Below are 15,878 nucleotides of genomic sequence, written 5' to 3'. Positions count from 1 at the left end.
GAGGACCGGACAACATGCCCTCCGATTTGACACACGGAACTCTGTCTGCAAAGTAGTTGGTGAACCAGGCAAGGCAGTCATTAGAAAAACCGAGGCTACTGAGTCTGCCGATAAGAATATGGTGATTGACAGAGTCGAAAGCCTTGGCCAGGTCAATGAATACAGCTGCACAGTATTGTCTCTTATCGATGGCGGTTATGATATCGTTTAGGACCTTGAGCGTGGCTGAGGTGCACGCTTGGCCAGCTCGGAAACCAGATTGCATAGCGGAGAAGCTACGGTGGGATTCGAAATGTTCGGTGATCCGTTTGTTAACTTGGCTTTCGAAGACCTTAGAAAGGCAGGGTAGGATATATATAGGTCTGTAGCAGTTTGGGTCTAGTGTCTCCCCCTTTGAAGAGGGGGATGACTGCGGCAGCTTTCGAATCTTTGGGGATCTCAGATGATACGAAAGAGAGGTTGAACAGGCTAGTAATAGAGGTTGCAACAATTTCGGCAGATAATTTTAGAAAGAGAATGTCCAGATTGTCTAGCCTGACTATTTGTAGGGGTCCAGATTTTGCAGCTCTTTCAGAACATCAGCTGTCTGGATTTGGGTGAAGGAGAAATGGGGGAGGCTTGGGCAAGTTGCTGTGGGGGGGTACAGGGCTGTTAACCGGGGTAGGGGTAGCCAGGTGGAAAGCCTGGTCAGCCATAGAAAATGCTTCTTGAAATTCTCAATTATCGCGGATTTATCGGTGGTGACAATGTTTACTAGCCTCAGTGCAGTGGGCAGTGTGGAGGAGGTGCTCTTATTCTCCATGGACTTTACAGTGTCCCAGAACTTTTTAAAGTTTGTGCTATAAGATGCAAATTTCTGTTTGAAAAAGCTAGCCTTTGCTTTTCTAACTGCCTGTGTATATTGGTTCCTAATTTCCCTGAAAGTTTGCATATCGCGAGGGTTATTCAATGCTAATGCAGTACGCCACAGGATGTTTTTGTGCTGGTCAAGGGCAGTCAGGTCTGGAGTGAACCAAGAGCTATATCTGTTCCTGGTTCTACATTTTTTGAATGGGGCATGCCTATTTAAGATGGTGAGGAAAGCACGTTTAAAGAATTACCAGGCATCCTCTACTAACGGAATGAGGTCAATATCCTTCCAGGATACCCGGGCCAGGTCGATTAGAAAGGCCTGTTCGCTGAAGTGTTTTAGGGAACGTTTGACAGAGATGAGGGGTGGTCGTTTGACTGCAGACCCATTACGGACGCAGGCAGTGATCACTGAGATCCTCGTTGAAGACAGCAGAGGTGTATTTGGAGGGTAGGTTGGTTAGGATGATATCTATGAGGGTGCCTGTGTTTACGGATTTGGGGTTGTACCTGATAGGTTCATTGATAATTTGTGTGAGATTGAGGGCATCAAGTTTAGATGGTAGGATGGCCGGGGTGTTAACTTCTTTGGGGTGCTACCCCCTTTTTCTCAATTTCCGCCTAAAGACATACCCTAATCTAACTGCCTGTAGCTCAGGCCCAGAGGCAAGGATATGCATATTATTTCTATCATTTGAAAGGAAACACTCTGAATTTTGTGGAAATGTGAATGTAGGAGAATATAACACAATAGATCTGGTAGAAGAAAATACAAGGAAATAAACATGCATTTTCTGTTTTTTATTGTTGCTGCATCATCTTTCAAATGACCAAGAACAGCCAAACGTACAGCTAGGATGCTGTGGATGATTTGAATGAAGATCATAAGATAGCAACAATAGCTGAGCAAAGTGTTGGACAGATAACTTGAAGTCACCCAGGTGTGTGAGTACAAATGTGGGGTGGCAGGGTAGCCTAGTGGTTAGAGCGTTGGACTAGTAACCGGAAGGTTGCAAATTCAAACCCCCGAGCTGACAAGGTACAAATCTGTCGTTCTGCCCCTGAACAGGCAGTTAACCCACTGTTCCTAGGCCGTCATTGAAAATAAGAATTTGTTCTTAACTGACTTGCCTAGTTAAATAAAGGTAAAAAAAGGTACCCAAGTAGCCGAATTGGTACAGTGATACAATTTGAAGGAAAGAACTATATACAAAATACATGAATGCTATTCTAACAACCCCCCCCCAAAAAATATAAAAATATATATATAAAAAATACAAATAATAATAATACAAACAATTAACAAGGGTAACTATTTACATATTTTCTATTTACAATATTGTGAACAGGTGGTGCAGGTGATGGAGCATTTCTTTACATAGTTGAATGTGTTGACAACAGAATCACACAAAAATGATCAATGGAAATCAAATTTATCAACCCATGTAGGTCTGGATTTGGAGTGACACTCAAAATTAAAGTGGAAATCCACACTACAGGCTGATCCAACTTTGATGTAATGTCCTTAAAACAAGTCAAAATGAGGCTCAGTAGTGTGTGTGGCCTCCACGTGCCTGTATGACCTCCCTACAACGCCTGGGAATGCTCCTGATGAGGTGGCGGATGGTCTCCTGAGGGATCTCCTCCCAGACCTGGACTAAAGCATCCGCCAAGTCCTGGACAGTCTGTGGTGCAACGTGGCGTTGGTGGATGGAGCGAGACATGATGTCCCAGATGTGCTCAATTGGATTCAGGTCTGGGGAACGGGCGGGCCAGTCCATAGCGTCAATGCCTTCCTCTTGCAGGAACTGCTGACACACTCCAGCAGAACGTTCTCCACGGCGTCTCCAGACTCTGTCACGTGCTCAGTATGAACCTGCTTTCATCTGTGAAGAGCACAGGGCGCCAGTGGCGAATTTGCCAATCTTGGTGTTCTATGGCAAATGCCAGACAAATGTCGGGCCCTCATACCACCCTCATGGAGTCTGTTTCTGACCATTTGAGCAGACACATGCACATTTGTGGCCTGCTGGAGGTCATTTTGCAGAGCTTCGGCAGTGCTCCTCCTGATCCTCCTTGAACAAAGGCGGAGGTAGCGGTCCTGCTGCTGGGTGTTTGCCCTCCTACGGCCTCCTCCACGTCTCCTGATGTACTGGCCTGTCTCCTGGTAGCGCATCCATGCTCTGGACACTACGCTGACAGACACAGCAAACCTTCTTGCCACAGCTCGCATTGATGTCCCATCCTGGATGAGCTGCACTACCTGAGCCACTTGTGTGGGTTGTAGACTCCGTCTCATGCTACCACTAGAGTGAAAGCACCGCCAGCATTCAAAAGTGACCAAAACATCAGCCAGGAAGCATTGGAACTGAGAAGTGGTCTGTGGTTACCACCTGCAGAACCACTCCTTTATTGGGGGTGACTTGCTAATTGCCTATAATTTCCACCTGTCTATTCCATTTGCACAACAGCATGTGAAATTTATTGTCAATCAGTGTTGCTTCCTAAGTGGACAGTTTGATTTCACAGAAGTGTGATTGACTTGGAGTTTCATTGTGTTGTTTAAGTGTTCCCTTTATTTTTTTGAGCAGTGTATATAGAGCACAGGGAACATAATCACTATGGGGAAGTGGTGAAGGGCTGTTCCATTCCATGTTTATGTCAAATACATTTAAAAAAAATCACACACACACACACACACACACACACACACACACACACACACACACACACACACACACACACACACACACACACACACACACACACACACACACACACACACACACACACACACACACACACACACACACACACACACACACACACACACAGCTTCTATCTCAAGGCCATCACATCTCATGGCCATCACCACTAACATTGAGTGGCTGCTGCCAACACACTGACTCAACTCCAGCCACTTTAATAATGGGAATTGATGGAAATTGATGTAAAATATATCATTAGCCACTTTAAACAATGCTACTTAATAATATAATGTTTACATACCCTACATTACTCATATGTATATGTATATACTGTACTCTATATCATCTACTGCATCTATATGTAATACATGTATCACTAGCCACTTTAAACTATGCCACTTTGTTTACATACCCTACATTACTCATCTCATACGTACATACTGTACTCGATAGCATCTACTGCATCTTGCCTATGCCGTTCTGTACCATCACTCATTCATATATCTTTATGTACATATTCTTTATCCCTTTACACTTGTGTGTATAAGGTAGTAGTTTTGGAATTGTTAGGTTAGATTACTCGTTGGTTATTACTGCATTGTCGGAACTAGAAGCAAAAGCATTTCGCTACACTCGCATTAACATCTGCTAACCATGTGTATGTGACAAATACATTTGATTTGATTTGACACACACACAGTATAGCCAATGTGTACTTTACACATTTCATTACAGATTATATTTTTATATATTGCCAATAAAATAAGAACATCTAAAAAAAAATCTCAAATGAATAATTTTTATATGATTAATTTCCAACAATGACATTAGCATTAGAATGTACCAATCCAGCAAGGCATCCTCGCCGTGCAGAAACATGTCTTCCACCTGGGAGTCAAAACTAGCTTTACTGAAAGATGAATCTTCCCGAAGCAACTCGTTCTCGCTGTATCTATCTATTTCCTCTATAATTTAGGTTAAATCTGTATACCTAGACTTTGTTTTAGCTTTTCCTGATTTATTCGCCATATTTTAAATGTATAAACTTGTTGAAAATGCTATTGAATATGTACTGCTATGCGCAACACCCGTGGCTCCGTCAAGTAGGATTTGCAATGGCGAATGAACCTCTTTTACGCCAGAGTTTACAACAAAGGCTGGTCTTCAAACGTATAACCATTACATATTGCCGTTTACCTCAGCTCATTGGCTATCTTCCAAGCTATATTTCAAGATGATCAGAGGTCATTGGACCAAAACACAGTCAATCAATGATAGACCGGTCCTACCATTGGTGCGCAATGATGTCTTCAAATCGGTTTGTTTTCGTCAATACGTCCCGGGAAAAGAACCATCAAGTATGGTTGTGTTAGTAACAACCAGAGGATTGCAATGAATCCAACCATGACTGGATAAACGTTTGTTTAGTGTGTGAAATTACCACGAACGCATCGTCCAAAGTTGAATGAGACGGAAATTACTACGCAAACGGTTTACAAATGTTTCGTGTTAGGCTATAAAAATGGATTTGATCAAAATAATACAACATTTACTGTGTAGTTAGGACACTTTGGCATTCCCACCAGAGGAAGATCTTCAATGGTAAGCGATTTATTTTAAATTTTTTAAATCTGACACAGCGGCTGGATTAATAAGACGTTCATCTTTTAAATTATGTAAGATAAATGTATTTACAAGAATGTTTACTATAACAAATGGTGTATTTAGGATGTTAGCTCTCTGCAGTTTCACCAGATGTTGGCCTGGTGGGACGTTAGCGTCTCACCTACCCTAGAGAGGTTAAGCATGTCCCAGTTTAGGTCACCTAACAGCACGAGCTCTGAAGATAGATGGGGGGCAATCAATTCACATATGGAGCCCAGGGCACAGCTGGGGGCAGAAGGTGGTCTATAGCAAGCTGCAACGTTGAGAGACGTGTTTCTGGAAAGGTGGATTTTTAAGCTAGAATCTCAAATTGTTTGGGCACAGACCTGGATATTAGGAAAGAGCTCTGCAGGCTATCTCTGCAGTAGATTGCAACTCCGCCCTCTTTGGCAGTCTGTTTACATACACATTAAAACCCATTTTTCAACCACTCCACACATCTCTTGATAACAAATGATAGTTTTGGCAAGACGGTCAGGACATCTACTTTGTGCATGACACAAGTAATTTTTACAACAATTGTATACAGACAGATTAGTTTACATATATTTCACTGTATCACAATTCCAGTTGGTCAGAAGTTTACGTACACTAGGATGACTGTGCCTTTAAACTGCTTGGAAATTTCCAGAAAATGATGTCATGGCTTTAAAAGCCTCTGATAGGCTAATTGACATCATTTGGAGGTGTACCTGTGGATGTATTTCAAGGCTTACCTTCAAACTCAGTGCCTCTTTGCTTGACATCATGGGAAAATCAAAATAAATCAGCCAAGACATCAGAAAAAAATTGTAGACGTCCACAAGTCTAGTTCATCCTTGGGAGCAATTTACAAATGCCTGAAGGTACCACGTTCATCTGTACAAACAATATTACGCAAGTATAAACACCATGGGACCATGCAGCCGTCATATCGCTCAGGAAGGAGACACGTTTTGTCTCTTAGAGATGAACGTACTTTGATGCGAAAAGTGAAAATCCATCCCAGTATAACAGCAAAGGACCTTTTGAAGATGCTGGAGGAAACAGGTACAAATGTATCTATATCCACAGTAAAATGAGTCCTATATCGATAATACCTGAAAGGCTTCTCAGCAAGGAAGAAGCCACTGATCCAAAACCGCCATAAAAAAGTATACTGTTTGCAATTGCACATGGGGACAAAGATGGTACTTTTTGGAGAACAGTCCTCTGGTCTGATGAAACCAAAATAGAACTGTTTCACCATAATGATCATTCATTATGTTTGGAGGAAAAAGGGAGAGACTTGCAAGCCGAAGAACACCATCTCAACCGTGAAGCACGGGGGATGGCAGCATCATGTTTTCGGGGTGCTTTGCTGCAGGAGGGACTGGTGCACTTCACAAAATAGATGGCATCATGAGGGTGGAAAATTATGTGGATATATTTAAGCAACATCTCAGGACATCAGTCAGGAAGTTAAAGCTTGGTCGCAAATGTATCTTCCAAATGGACAATGACCCCAAGAATACTTTCAAAGTTGTGGCAAAATGGCTTAAGGAAAAAAGTCAAGGTATTGGAGTGGCCATCACAAAGCCCTGACCTCAATCCTATAGAACATTTGTGGGCAGAACTGAAAAAGTGTGTGCGAGCAAGGAGGCCTACAAACCTGACTCGGTTACATAAGCTCTGTCAGGAGGAAGGGGCCAAAATTAACTATTGTGGGAAGCTTGTGGAAGGCTACCCGAAATGTTTCACCCAAGTTAAACGATTTAAAGGCAATGCTACCAAATATTAATTGACTGTATGTTAACTTCTGACCCACTGGGGTCATAATAAAAGCTGAAATAAAAGCTGAAATAAATCATTCTCTCTACTATTTTTCTGACATTTCACATTCTCAAAATAAAGTGGTGATCCTAACTGACCTAAAACATGGAATTTTTACTTGGATTAAATGTCAAGAATTGTGAAAAACTTAGTTTAAATGTACATACTTAGCTAAGGTGTATGTAAACTTCCGAATTCAACTGTTTTGGTTGTTACAAATAGGGCTTAGAAGAGAAGGGACAGAAGTCTAAAATGTTGACGAAATTGTCTCCAGATCTTCAAAGAAGAGTGCACAATGGGGTTTCCAGTATACTTTGAATGACACAAGGACAGTGGGGCTGTCACGCCTTGGTCTTAGTATTTTGTGTTTTCTTTAATTATGTGTTCAGGCCAGGGTGTGACATGGGTTTATTGTATTGTCGTATTGGGTTTTTTGTAGGCATTGGGGATTGTGGCTGAGTAGGGGTGTATAGCATAGGCTTGGCTGCCTGAGGCGGTTCTCAATCAGAGTCAGGTGATTCTCGTTGTCTCTGATTAGGAACCATATTTAGGTAGCCTGGGTTTCACTGTGTGTTTGTGGGTGATTGTTCCTGTCTTTGTGTTAGTTAGTACTAGATAGGCTGTATAGGTTTTTGCGTTTCGTTTGTTGTTTTGTATATTAAGTTATTTCATGTATCGTTCATTTATCATTAAAGAAGATGAGTAACCACCACGCCGCATTTTGGTCCGCTCCTCTTTCAACAGACGAACACCGTTACAGGGGCACAAGTAAGAGCAGAAAGGCAGGATGATTGTCAGGAGTGTGCTTCTAATGACCACAAGATGGTAATTGGAGCATTACACCAGGCAATAATCTTTTGAATATTGGCTGCACAATAGTAAAGCAGTACATTTGGAAGTACTGCCATCTTGTCTCCTTCCTTCTTTGAAGGAAGTATGTATCCTAGGGGATTTTCCTGCCCATATAAAATGACCGATGAGCCTATCCGACTTGGTTAAAAAGGATTTTGGCAGAAAGATCAGTGTGACTAAACTTGCAAAGTTAGTTTTATGGAGGGTAGCCAGATAATGTGTAGTTTTCACACCTACATAGGAAAAACCAGAGGGCAACAGTTGGGAAGGCAGGGATCCATGGGGAATTTGCTTGGCAGCGGGGTTGATCGGAAAATCCAAATGTGTTTAAAATGTACATTACGTTATCGACAAAGTTCACATGGTTAGTCATATTTGACAGTAGATCATCTGCATACAGTGACACTTTGTGTTCTTCACTAGCTCGGTGGATTCCAGTGAATGACGATGATAATTTTAAGGCCAAGGAAAGTGGTTCTATCGCAAGAGCAAAATGGAGCGGGAACATAGGACACCCTTGACAGGTCTTTCTGGAGAGGAGAAAGTATTTTCAATGTTGAGAATTGGTGTGTACGGTAGAGGTAGAAACAGAATAGGGCAGATGTATCCATGAGATGAAATTGGACCCAAAACCAAATCTTCCCAAAATCTTAAATTAATTATCCCACTCCACCTGGTTGAAAGCCTTATCCGCATCAAGAGAAACAACAATTTTGGGGTCTGGAGAGACAGAAGGAGCAAGTATAATGTTCAAAAGACAGCATACATTGGAAAACAGTTGTCGCCCTTTGATGAAACCCGTTTGATCATCAGATATGACATCCTGAAGGCAGGGTTCCAACCGGCACGCTAGAACCTTAGCTAATAGTTTAACATCAGTGTTCAAAACTGAAATTCCGTCCATCACATTCCGCCGGATCTTTGTCTTTCTTGAGTATAAGTGGGATGGAGGCTTGTGTTAGCGTCAAGGGGAGAAAGCCATGTGATAACGAGTCAGTGAACATATCTAATAGTAATGGGGAGAGTTGACCTCGATGGGGAAGCCATCAAGACCAGGGACTCATTTCTATATCAATGTATGGAATATGCAAGTTATCTAAAATGTTGTCCATAGCCATATTATCTGATTGGGTACGAATTTGTAGAGGTTAGAATAAAATGACACAAAAGTTTAATCAATATTAGAGGGATTACTTGTTAGATTACGGGTAGAGTCATATACCTGACAGATAAGATGAGATGCTGACTGGTAGAGCCATATACCTGACAGATAAGATGAGATGCTGACTGGCGTTTAAATTGGTGTGGTAAAAGGCGACTAGCCTTGTCACCATATTCGTTATACGTCCCCTTTGTTCGTTGCAACAGAAACTCTGCTTTATCAGTGGAAATCAGATGAGATTGAGTTTGAAGTTCCAGCCTCTGCGTATAATTCAGTGGAAGGTGAAGTTGAATATTAGTAGTCTATTGCCAAGATTGAGTCTACCAGTTCTAAACATTTCAGTTCACTTTGTTTTACATAATGAGTATTGTAAGAAATTATCTTTCCCTGTAATACAGCTTTGAAAGTCTCCCAAAGAAGAGAGGGGGAGGTGTCATCATTTTTATTAGTTAAAATTAATACATCTTTGTTGATTGAAATAAAGTTACAGAATTCTTTGTTAGGCAATGTTAAATCTCCAATTTGACTGTTTTGTTTTGCGTTTGGAGAGAGACCTAAGTCCAGAATGTGTGGGGAATGGTCCGAAGTTACTATAGCAGAATATTATGCAGTTTTAACTGAGGGGAGAAGGGCTTTATCTAAGAAAAAGTTGTCTATGCGCGAGTAGGCTTGATAAAGATAAGAAAAGTAGGAGAAGTCTTTTGTGACCGGGTGGAAGAAGCGCCATGGATCAACACAACACAACCCTCCGGAACTGTCATTACACACACCTGGTCCCTATTCCAATTTGATTAGTAATTATAAAAGTGTGCCTTTTGTTCACCATTGTTCTATCGATTATTGTTCCAATGACCGTTGGTTCGTGTGAGTACCTGTGCTACGTTGTTTTGGCTTTCATGCCACGTATATTGTGCAGGTGATTACGGGTATCGTCCCGTGTGATAATCATTGTGCGATTGTGTATTTATTTTAGGTACTCCTTGCTCTTTTGTTTGGGTTTCTACCCTGTGATTTGTATTCATGTTTGTTTGGTCTTCGTCCCTGTGCCTTTACACGGCACGCTGTAATTTGGGAAATAAAACCCCCTATTATGCATTCCTGCGCCTGTCTCCCGATCCATTTATGCCAACGTGACAGTAGATAGAGCTTTTTCCATCCCGGAGGTAGTAAGTGTTCTGGGATTAGACCGGTTGAGTCTTTGTTCAGTAACATAGTTAAGGTCCCTGCCGAAGATGAGGCGGTGGTTGTCAAGATTAGGGAGAGAGGCTAAAAGAGATAAATATAGTGTAATCCCAGTTAGGGGCGTAAACATTCGCAAGTACTGTACTACAGGGGTCGGGAAGAGGGTGCCACTAACTATTGTATAATGTCCTCCAGGAACGGAAATGATCTGTGAGGGTGAAAACTGTACTTGTTTGTGAATCACTATTGCTGTTCCCCTGGCTTTGCCGTTAAAATGTGAATGAAAACCTGTCCAACCCATGCTTTACACAATCTAGCATGGTTGTTAACACGAAGGTGAGTTTCTTGAAGAAATGCGATATCAGTATTCAGGCTTGTCAGATGTGAAAATACTCTGGAGCACTTAATTTGCCGGCCACAACCGCAAATGTTCCATGTCACCAATTTGACTGGAAGCCCAAAAAGAAAAGCATGACTTGATGTTGAAGTAGACATTAATCCTTGTTAGAGGAGAAGTCAAGTGAAAAAGAAAGAGGAAAAGAGATTGAGAGAGGAGCGGAATGGAAAAAAGTCAAATCCTCTAGAGAAGCAGAGCACAAGAATCTTTTGAAAATGCCAGTATAAACCCCTCACCTCCGACATTCCCAACATACACAAAAATAAAATAAGTGATAGTACAATACCATTCAAAGGAAAAATAAAAATCCTAAACTTTATGAATGAGACGAGCAGCAGGAATTCTCTCTTACTCAGCATCCGTTGATTACCTTAAGCATGTGTAGTGAGGTCAAACTGACCTAGGAAAGAAGTTACATACACCCTTGAAATAAAAAAAGAATATATGGCAGTAGGAAAGTGTGGTCGGTCACTTTATTCAAAGAGTATAGCCTTCACTTTCAGTTATTGAAAAATGTTAACAGCAATTGGTGACATTTCAATGGCAATCGTAGGAATGTCGTCCACTAGGTGTCAACACAGGGCTGAGCAATGAGAAACATTTGAAACGAGCCATTAGGGTATGAAAAGGGTCAGCCCCTGTATTGGTAAATTGTTACAAACTTCCTTAGGGGGAAACAATTAAATAACGGTATACAAACGGTAACAGTATACAATCTAGTATTTTGGATAACATCTAGTATTTTGGATATGTACAATTAAGCAAACAAACCATGGGTCTAAACTCTTCAGCTAGTGCAACAGTTAAACCAGAGTAAAATTGGAAGAGAAGAGTGATAGTTTTAGACTCCAATGTTGTAGTGGAGTCCAAGATCAAGTGAATGTAACTGAGGACCCTCAGTGACCAACATCACCAACTAAGGCCAATGTAAACCACGGTAGTTCAGAATGTCATAAAAAAATACAATTTAAAAAAATTGTATAGTTCAAGCAGACCCCCAATGAAGAATGTATATACACTAACAAAACAGGTTTTAGAACACCTACTCATTCAAGGGTTTTTCTTATTTTTTAAAAACAATTTTCTACATTGTAGAATAATAGTGAAGACATCAAAACTGTGAAATAACACATATGTAATCATGTAGTAACCAAAAAAGTGTTAAACAAACTGCCTTGATGACAGTTGCAACACTCTTGGCATTCTCTCAACCAGCTTCATGAGGTAGTCACTTGTAATGCATTTCAATTAACAGGTGTGGCTTCTTAAAAGTTAATTTGGGGAATTTCTTTCCTTCTTATTGTGTTTGAGGCAGTCAGTTGTGTTGTGACAAGGTAGAGGGGTATACAGAAAATATCCCTATTTGGCAAATGACCAGGTCCACATTATGGCAAGAACAGCTCAAATAAGCAAAGAGAAACAACAGTCCATCATTACTTTAAGACATGAAGTAAGACCATCATTAAGTTTGCTGACGACACAACTGTGGTAGGTCCATAAGACTGCTGAACAATTCATCAAATGGCCACCGGACTATTTACACTGACACCCCCCCCCCCCATTTGTTTTGTACACTGCTGCTACTCGCTGTTTATTATCTATGCATAGTCACTTCACCCTCACCTACATGTATAAATTACCTCGACTAACCTGTACCCCCCGCACATTGACTCTGTACCGGTACCCCCTGTATATAGCCTCGTTATTGTTATTTTATTGTGTTCATTTTGTATTTATTTGGTAAATATTTTTTTAACTGTTCTTGAACTGCAATGTTGGTGAAGGGCTTGTAAATAAGCATTTCACGATAAGGTCTACACTTGTTGTATTTAGCGAATGTGACAAATAAAGTTGGATTTAATTTCATTTGAAGGTCAGTCAATCTGGGAAATTTCAAGAACTTTTAAAGTTTCTTCAAATGCAGTCGCAAAAACCATCAAGCGTTGTGATGAAGCTGGCTCTCACTGGGGCGGCAGGTAGCCTAGTGGTTAGAGCGTTGGACTTGTAACTGAAAGGTTGCAAGATCAAATCCCTGAGCTTACAAGGTAAAAATCTGTCATCCTGCCCCTGAACAAGGCAGTTAACCCAGTGTTCCTAGGCCGTCATTGAAATTAAGAATTTCTTCTTAACTGACTTGCCGAGTTAAATAAAGGTAACACTTTTTAAAAGGACCGCCACAGGAATGGAAGACCCAGAGTTACCTCTGCTGCAGAGGATGAGTTCATTAGAGTTACCAGCCTCAGAAATTGCAGCCCAAATAAATGCTTCACAGAGTTCAAGTAACAGACACATCTCAACATCAACTCTCAGAGGAGACTGTGTGAATCAAGCCTTCATGGTTGAATTGCTGCAAAGAAACCACTTCTTAAGAAACCAATACTAAGAAGAGACTTGCTTGGGCCAAGAAACACGAGCAATGGACATTAGACCGGTGGACATTTGTGCTTTGGTCTGGAGTCCAAATTGGAGATTTTTGATACCAACCGCCGTGTCTTTGTGAGACGCGGTGTGGGTTAACGGATGATCTCCGCATGTGTATTTCCCACCGTAAAGCATGGAGGAGGAGGTGTTATGGTGTGGGGGTGCTTGTTGGTGACACTGTCTGTGGTTTAACCAGCATGGCTACCACAGCATTCTACACTGATAGACCATCACATCTAGTTTGGGCTTAGTGGGCTATCATTTGTTTTTCAACAGGACAATGACCCAACACACCTCCAGGCTGTGTAAGGGCTATTTGACCAAGAACAAAAGTGATGTGCTGCATCAGATTACCTGACCTCAGAGTGAAGGAAAAGCAGCCAACAGGTGCTCAGCGTTTTTGGTTACTCCTTTAAGACTGTTGGAAAAGCATTCCAGGTGAAGCTGGTTGAGAGAATGCCAAGAGTCTAAATGCTGCGCTTTTAATAGCGATTGTCTTTGATTAAGAAACTTAACATGATCAAATGAGAGTTTAAAGTGCAGTGGGACAGCATAGTATGTCATTGTCAACAACACAAGCTAGTTATGTGCTGCTTCAACATACCTACTGTAGGCAGCAAGATTTAGCATAAGATTTTTTCACAAGAAACGAATCGATAGAACTAACGTTACTCACATAATACAGACAGGTGAGAAATCAATTCAATGTATGCTCTGTCGGTAGAAGAACTAGGCTTCTTCAGGAGTTTCGAAAAAATTGACCTTCCCGCAAAGATAACACGGAGAAGGGCAGGATAAATAAGCCCAAAGCGGATTCCCTTCTTGTACAGATTAGACTTGATGTTGTTAAATGCGGCCCATTTCTTTGCCCGGCTGGAACTGAAATCCTGGTAGAACTTGATCTTGTGGCCCTGGAAAGTGATGTCACCATGTTCCCTTGCTCACCAAAGGATGAGCTCCTTTTCTTTGTATCGGTGGAACCACACTATGATGGGTTGCGGTTGTACGCCTGGGCGAGGCTTTGGTGCAAGACTGCGGTGGGCTCTATCGAGTTCAGGAAATTTGTGAAAAGCCTCATCAACCAAAACCTCCTTGAACAGCTCCACCATGAACTGGGTTGGAGATCCTGTCTCAGAATCCTTTTGCAGTCCAATCACATGGATATTTTGGAATTTTGAACGTGAAATCATAACTTCCACTTGAGGCTGCAGTGACTTGACCGAGAGCCCGGTTTCAACTTCGGCCAGTGTGATTGTGTGAGATGCCACAGAACCTCGGATGGTTTCCACGGTTGCCTGAATTGGAGCCAGAGCATCCGCCAGTGAGTTATTCAGCAATTCGGTGAGTTCTTTCGCCAAACTTCCACTTGATTTCACCAGCTCTCTGACAAGGATCTCCAGTGATATCGGGTTAGCCGTATCGCCCGGAGTGGCTATTGAAGCCTTCAATAAAGGTGGGATGGTAGTCATTTTAGCTGAAGTTGATTTGGTGGAGTGGGAAGTTTTTTCTGTCGATTTTCCGAAGCGTGTAACTGGTTTGCTCATGTTAACTTTGGTACACTTTATTACTGGGTAATTCAAATAACTTTTGAGATCATGAGAAGTATGAATTTGGGCGAAATTGAGGATTATTTACAAAAAGTTGTCGAAGGAGAGACCAGGTGCGACTTCTTTGTACATCGCTCAACCGGAAGCCCGCTTCTGCAGTGATAGCAGTAGCTTTAAAACCTGTTAAAGATAGGGCTGACTACTGCCCCCTTTGGAGGAATTGCGTACCCATAGTAAACAGAACAAAAATCTGTCCAAAATTGCTAATATATGCATATAATAATAATTATTGAATAGAAAACACTCTAAATCTTCTAAAACCGTTCAAATTATGTCTGTATGTAAAGCAGAACTCTCAGGGCAGCCATTCTCCCAAACTCTCTCTTGTCATCAGAAAAGTTGGCCCAACTTTGACGTCATCGCCCCCACCCTTCCCAAGCAGCTACAGACCTGGGAACAGTTTCTATGTCTTCAGCGCGATGTCTGCTTTCAATGGGGCTTGCCATTGTGAGAATCGCGCGCCCACGAGACTTTTGGCGGGCTGAAACCTTCGGGTCACGCGAAAAAAGAAGTACTTTCATGCGCGCGTCGGCTCCAGAGCTCTCTTTCTTCCAGGATTGACCAAACGATGTCGGTGTTTCTGTTCGTGCTAAGGATTGTTTTCCACGTTTATAACATGCTAAAGCTTGATTCTGCACTTAGTTTGACCAGTTTAGTCGACATATAATATGTAATTTTGAAGTTTTGGTGCGCATCCACTAGAATTTTGGCTGCATTTCGACCGGAATTTGTCGCGTTTGATAACCTAAAGACACAGACTTCAAAACCAAACGATGTTTTTGGTAAGTATAACTCCTTCCGTCTCATATTATAGCCTAGTGAACGAATTCTGTAACGTTAAAAATAAATGTAACACAGCGGTTGTATTAAGAAGAAGTGTATCTTTCTATCTATGTGTAGAACATGTATATTTAGTTAAAGTTTATGATGTGTATTGCTTGTTATCTGACGTTATCTGACGGAGCTATCATCATTTCTCCGGACATTTGAGTAGCATTTTTTGAACATGGCGTCATTGTAAACAGAGATTTATGGATATAAATAGCATATTATTGAAAAAAACAGAAATGTACTGTGTAACATGTCCTATTACTGTCATCTGATGAAGATTTTCAAAAGGTTAGTGAATTATTTTTCTTTTAATCCTGTGTTTGTTGATTGCATATTTTGTTCAACTTGGCTATTCAAATTAGCTGTGTCTTCGGTGGTGGTTTGACATAAATATGTGCTATGTTTTCGCCGTA

The sequence above is a fragment of the Oncorhynchus nerka genome, linkage group LG6 (genome assembly GCF_034236695.1).
Source record: "Oncorhynchus nerka isolate Pitt River linkage group LG6, Oner_Uvic_2.0, whole genome shotgun sequence".
Lineage (NCBI taxonomy): Eukaryota > Metazoa > Chordata > Actinopteri > Salmoniformes > Salmonidae > Oncorhynchus > Oncorhynchus nerka.
The sequence above is the reverse complement of the archived record's forward strand: the minus strand, read 5'-3'. Positions refer to the sequence as shown.